Source organism: Orycteropus afer, unplaced genomic scaffold, assembly GCF_000298275.1.
Source record: "Orycteropus afer afer isolate SDZICR_OR568_19922 unplaced genomic scaffold, OryAfe1.0 scaffold00582, whole genome shotgun sequence".
In the NCBI taxonomy this organism is placed as follows: domain Eukaryota; kingdom Metazoa; phylum Chordata; class Mammalia; order Tubulidentata; family Orycteropodidae; genus Orycteropus; species Orycteropus afer.
This window is the reverse complement of record NW_006922169.1, coordinates 414,289-420,592: the sequence shown is the minus strand read 5'-3', so window position 1 is coordinate 420,592 and position 6,304 is coordinate 414,289. Positions and strand designations below refer to the sequence as shown.

The 6,304-nt window shown below is 57.7% G+C and overlaps 1 protein-coding gene across 1 annotated transcript in view; it reads left to right on the top strand.

Annotated features, from left to right (window-relative positions):
- The window catches only part of CDH4 (cadherin 4), a 628,838-nt gene that overhangs the window by 292,128 nt on the left and 330,406 nt on the right, over positions 1–6,304 (top strand). The gene's annotated exons all lie outside the window — the stretch shown is intronic.

Sequence of the window (6,304 nt, the reverse complement as noted above, 5' to 3'; positions counted from 1 at the left end):
CTCACACTCCGTGCCCCCACCAAGGCCCTCCGGCCCACAGAGTGCTGTCTCTCCATCACCTGTGCCCGCATCACCCTCCGACTCCACACGAGGCAGCCTTCCCTCCCGCAGCACGTCTGTCGTTCAGCAGAGACCAGACACCCTCTCACACAGAGCCACTCGGGCTCCGTGCTCCCACCAAGTCCCTCCGGCCCACAGCGAACACTGTGTTTCGTTCCTAGACAGGTGGGTGGGCTTCTCTCCACCACCAGCTCACAGGCCTCGCACACAGGGGGCAGCTGATGCAGGGGCCACAGGTGCCCTGTCCCCGGGGGCCTGGTGTGAGTGACCAGACACATCGTCATCCCCTCGCTGAGCTCTGATCCTGACAGGTGTGCGCCCGGTGAATGAAAGCGCCACTGGAAACGGGATTCCAGGAGAGAGGCACTTGTGGGCTTCCCACAGGCTGTGGACGTCTCAGTGGGCGTTTAACCCTCCTGGGCGCCACGTGTGTGACAGTCAGGCCTCCTGAGCGTCTGTCAGCTGATACGCAGAAGGGTCAGGGTCGGCCCCGTAGGGAGAGGGCCAGGGGACGGGCTGACTGGTGTCCTGCTCCGGGGCTCCTCAGGGCCACTGGCTCTGGGCAGAACAGCTCTGCTGGGAAAACAGAGGCCAGCGAGCCACACAGCCCCCCACAACCCCTCAGCCTGGCCCTCGCAGCTCGGAAGGAGCCGTGCTGCTGCTGTTGCTGCTGCTGTCAAGGCCACCGGGACTCACGCTGGCCCCAGTCACAGAGCAGAACTGCCCCACAGGGTTTCCTGGGCTGTCGCCCTGACGGGAGCCCATCATCAGAGCCCTGAGGTGGGTGTGAACCACTGACCTTTTGGTTGGCGGCTGAGCACTTAGCCACCGTGCCACCAGGGCTCCTTAGACAATGTGTAAACACCCAGGTGTGGCTGTGTTCTGGTAAAACTATAAGCAAGCATGTGGGATTGGGCTCTTGGGCCCCAGTTTGCCCGGCCTTGGTCTGAGGGGTGGTTAAGCCTTGTATTAGTTTCCAAAGGCCGCTGTAACAGAATTCCATGAGCTGGTGGCTTATGAGAACAGCAGCAGCAGTGTGGAGGCCGGGGTGTGAATGCAGGGACCACAGGGCCGTGCTCTCTGGGGGGGCCCCAGGGGGGTCCTCCCTGGTTTCTCCCCGCTCTTGGTGGCCCCTTGCATGCGGATGCGTGGCCTCACAGGGCTGTTCTTCCTACGAGGACAGCACTCCTATGGGAGAGGACCCGCCCTACGCCGTGTGACCTCCTGTAAACTGAAGTGATCAGTCTTGTTTCCAAACGAGGCCAGGTTCGGTCCGTATAATCCCGTATGGCCTTGACAAAGATGAAGTTCACTCCAGATCAGAAGCAGAGCAAACCCTGAGGTCGCCTTCAGGTGGAAAGTGACTATGCCGTGCTCCAGGACTTGGCCTCTTTACCCCGGGTTCCGGGATGGGCTGCGTCTCTTCGTGTGGTCGCTGTTATTCTGACGGCTGGGGGGGTGAGGGAGGGAAAATCCACAATGGCAATGGCTTCCTGTCAGTCTCCTTCCAAACACGTCAGGTTTTACAGAAGCACTGCGCTTTCTGGCCCCCTCGGTCTCCGCGGGGGAGCGGGGAGGCGATGAGCCCCTCTTTATCATTGGCTGTTACCATGGATGGATAACTCAGCTGGAGTCCAGATAGTCTCGTTAGCAACATTAGCACTCAAGGAGCTGTGTTTCAATCCCACAGAGGCAAGCTCGGGCCACCCCAAGCTCCGCAGCCTCGCTGCTTCTGTCCGACCGCTCTGAGGCAAGGGACGCTAACAGGAGGCCTCTGAGTTTCGTCAGTGGTGTGGGGTAACCTAAGTGGATGGCTGCATTATTGATGAAGTAGTTCAGGTAAATTCCAAGCTGCGACATGAAGTTGTTCCCGTTGGAGGGGTCTGCTGGGAAGCTGGGGGTCGGAACGAGGATGGTTTTCCGGCCGGAATTTTGGCAGTGGTTCTGCTGACTTGCTTTCATTAAATCCTGAACGGATTTTCCAACGCGCTGATGGCGGACGTGGGCAAACTGGTGGTTGGTTAGGGGGCAGCAGTGCCTGCCTCGCCCGGTCCAGTCGTGGGGTTCTCAGACGAGCGTTACTCGGGTGTCCTCTGTGTCTGGGATGAAGAACGCGGGACATCTCACACCAGGAATTCCGTCCCCGGGGGAGTTGGCCCCTATCTAGAACCTGCCTTTGGAAATCTTCAGTGGTCATGTCTTGCAACTGGGTCCTCATTTCCACCTCGTCGCCCGGTTCAACACAATCAGGACCAATGTGGGGCCAGTCGTCCCGAACGCAAGGTGGCACCATGTGCACAGAGCAGAACGTTGCCAGTCCTGGGCCATTGTCCCAATCAAGGGTGGCTCAGGTCTGTGGTTGTGGCCACCATGTGTTCTGAGTGCCCTCCCACCCCAGGGACACCGGCCAGCGCTCTCCGGGACCCTGCTGTGGACCACGGGGTGTTCCCTGCTTGGTTTTCAGACAGAGATTGTCCAGACTTTCTTCCTAGTCTAAGTGTAGAAGCTCCGCTGAAACGTCACCATGGTGACTGCTGGCTTTGAAATACCAGTGGGGTGGCCTCCAGTGTCGCAGCAACGTGCAGCTGCCACAGCCGGACACACAGACAGACAGCTGCTGGTCTCCACTCTCACCACAGCCGGACACACGGACAGACAGCTGCTGGTCTCCACTCTCACCACAGCCGGACACACGGACAGACAGCTAGTGGTCTCCACTCTCACATAACAGTTTTAAAACAATGTGCGTCACTTTCATAAACAGAATGTTTCGGGAGCAACTTTTGACTGTCTCGGGCATTTTAGAAATGTGCAAAGCCACGGTACAGTTGCGGTGAGAGTTGGGTGTGGGGGCGTGGGCTCTCGTTTGTGACGACGCCCCGTGGGACAGAGCACAGCCTGTGGGTCCAGCCCCGTCCTGAGGATCGCTGATCTGAGCCCCTTGTGGCCCTGTTATCTCATGACCCCCCACTTTACCACACACCGTGTCCTCGTGGAGGCGTATCTCGTTTTGTTGTGCTTTGCAGATCCTGCATGACTACAAAGGGAAGGGGTGCGGCACCCTGCGCCCGACAGATCTGTCCGCCCGTCCTTCCAGCAGCACATGTTCCCTCATGTCTGTGTCACATTTGGGTCGTTCTCATGATGTTTCGCATGTAGTAGACTGGAGTGTGAACATCACTTCTCTATGCACGGGGAGCCAGACATTTCATGTGACCTGCTTTATTGTGTGGTCTGGAACCTAACCTGCCATCTCCCTGAGGTCTGCGTACCGGTAGGTCTGGAGGTTGGTATACCCAGGTGGTAGAGAGTGATGGCTGAGATGGCCCGGTCCAAGCCCAGGGCCCACCACTAAGTGACCATCCTGTGCCCTTCGCACTGACGTGAAGACAACATGGCATTTCATGTGGGACGCACTGAAGGCTTCTTGCCGTACCTATAATGTGAGCGGTCCCAAGTCCCCACCCTCAAGGTGGCAGCCACAGGGAGTGCTTCTGTCTCCAGCCTTGGGGGCGAACACCACCTGCTTTTATAAATACATCTCATTGGCACCCAGCCCCACCTGCTCACCGACCCGTCGCGGTAGCCCCTCCCGGGTCAGTGCACATTCTGTGGCTGCGAATCCCACGATGCTTGCTTTCTGGGCCTTTATGAAAAACGTTGGCCGAGCCCTGCTCCCATCGCCTGGACCAGGAGAGAAGGCAGCAAACAAAGCGCGCGCACGTGAGGGGCTTCTTCCGGGATCAGTTCTTGTCGGGTCCTGAGGCTGCGTGCGCCCTGGTCCTGGGCTGTCCCTCTGCCTGGGCGGGCCTCCTGCTGCTGATCGGGGCGGGGAGGCAGGGCTCGGCCTCCCTGGGGGCGGGGCCTGGCAGCATCTTCGACTCTCTGAGAGTCCTTGTCTGGGAGAGCAGAGGGGCGGCCCCGCGCCCGCCTCGGTGCACCCCGGCCGGGTGGCCCACAGCGTTGGAACACGGCACCGCGGCCGACGGATGGCAGGCCCACACATCAGAGCTGCTCACCATTCAGTGGAGAAGCCCTGGGACTCCTCCCGGCCCGGGGACTGGTTCTCTGATTGATCATTTAATTGAGAGCTTTTCAGCTTTAAATGAAAGGGTTGCGGGAGCTGTGTTTATGTGCAGAGCGTGGTGAAGGGCATTGCCAGGCACTGACAGACCTGGGCCTTGTCTGATGGGGGAGGTTGTGGCTTCCCAGGTCCCCAGACCCGAAATCTGGGCCTGGGCAGTACACCTGAGGATGTGGGTCACAGAGGCGAGGGCTTCCCCAGGGAAGCAGCGTGCCCCAGAAGGACAGCCCTCCCCGTCCGCCTGGCACCTGGAAGCCCTCATGAGCCTGCCGCGATGACCCCTGGCCTTGAGGACAAAAGGCCATCCCAGGGATGCTCAGTCAAGGGGAAGGACTGGCAGGGGCAGGCGGTGATAGATACAGCGCCGGCCACAGAGGGCTGCAGCCAGAAGCCAGCCCGCCACCACAGTGTGTCACTGCCACGCGGGGTCTCTGGAGCCCCCTCTGTGCTCACAGGCTGTGCCCACCCTGACTGGCCGCCATGTGTTCTGAGGCCCCCGTCTCGTTCCTGTCTGCCGTTGGGTGAAAGTTACCGTGATGGCCCAGCCCTGTTCCTGTGCCCAGTGCAGCCTGGGGTAAGGGGCTGAAGTCCACAAACTCTGCCTCTCAGGTGTTCTAGACCTGCCTGGGGCCTCTTCCGGGCAGGGTGGCCCGGTTCTGTGGGTTCGTGGAGCTGAGACAGCATGGTTGTCCGGTTCCGTAGCACTGTCTGGGAGGACAGGGGTATCTCCAGCACTCCTCCTTGTCCCCACAACTCATTTGAACCTGTCACCATTGGCTGTCTCCCCGTTTCCAGTCTTTTGCCCCCTCCCCACTTAGCTCAGGTCTCTCTGACTTTCACTCGCTACCTGGGGCTGGGGCTGGGGCTTCGTGCCGTTGCCAAGGGGACACACGGTGCTTGCACTCCCCCGCTATTCCCAGCACATTCGACCACAAGCCGCCTCTTTGGAGAAGGCAGCAAGAGTGTCATATTTTGGGCTTTCAGTTATTTTTGGTTCGACAGTGGATTTTGAAAGAGGTTGAAAACAGTCTCATTTTCTCAGGGATCATTTTTCGCTCCTGAACCAATGATGAGTTGGATTAAAAACTGACACTAAACCGTTAGAGTGCACATCCACCTGTTGACCGTGCGTGAGAGAAGCCTAGCAGTGGCCTGTTTGTGGCGTGTTGCCATCCTCAGCCCCACCCCCTTGGTACCACTCTTCACTGAGACAGATGGGGCTGTGGGGGTGGGGTGGGGGAATTTGGTGTATCTTTGGGGTGAGCTGTGGAGCCCCAGCAATCTGTGGGACAGGGAAATGTGACCCTGAGGGTCCATTAGCATGGAGAAGTCCCTGTAAAACTTGAGCATTGCTACATACTTCCCTAAACCACAGAAAATCATGTTCTAATTTAGCCATCATTGCTTGAGATTGAAGCCCGAGGAGCAACTGGGTGGGATCAATTCCTGTTTAAGAAAGGGTCGTCGGGCCAAGAAACAAGCCTGCTTTTGGTGACTCCCTGGCTGCCCAGATCTGGGGATGTCCAGGGTTTGCACCGTGTCTGCTCACAGCATGGGTGTGGCAGGAATGGTGTGTCTTCTGGCCTGAACCACATCACACTGTCCATCAGCCTGTGGTTGTTGGTGATGTCAGTGACTGGTCAGCCTGCCTCTGGGGAGGTTTAGAATGGGGAGGGCACTGTTCACGAGCTCCAGGGTCTCTGGGGTCTCTGTATTGAATGCCTACGTCCTTTAGTGAGCTACCTTTCAAAAATTGCTGTTCAGTGTATCTTAAGAAAGGGCCTAGACAAGCATGGGTATACAGGTGGATAGATGGGTGGACAGGCTGAACTAGTATGTATGTCTATGAAGCAGGGAGTGCACCCAAGACCATGTATAGGTTGGCAGACAATGGTCCTATAAGTTTATGTATGATGTCCTATAAGTTATGTTGTATGATCTGAATTCCCAAGTGTATAGTAGAGCTGACAAGGGGCAAGGGAGTAGTCACTGCTTGGTCACAGCCAGCTACCCAGAGGGACTGAGCAGTTGAACCTGTGGGCTTAGGACCATAGTCGCAGGAGACATCAAGCTCAATTGGCATAACATACTATACAAAACATTGTTCCACCTCCTACTTTGGCAAGTAGTGTGACTGGGATCTTAAAAGCTAGCAAGCTG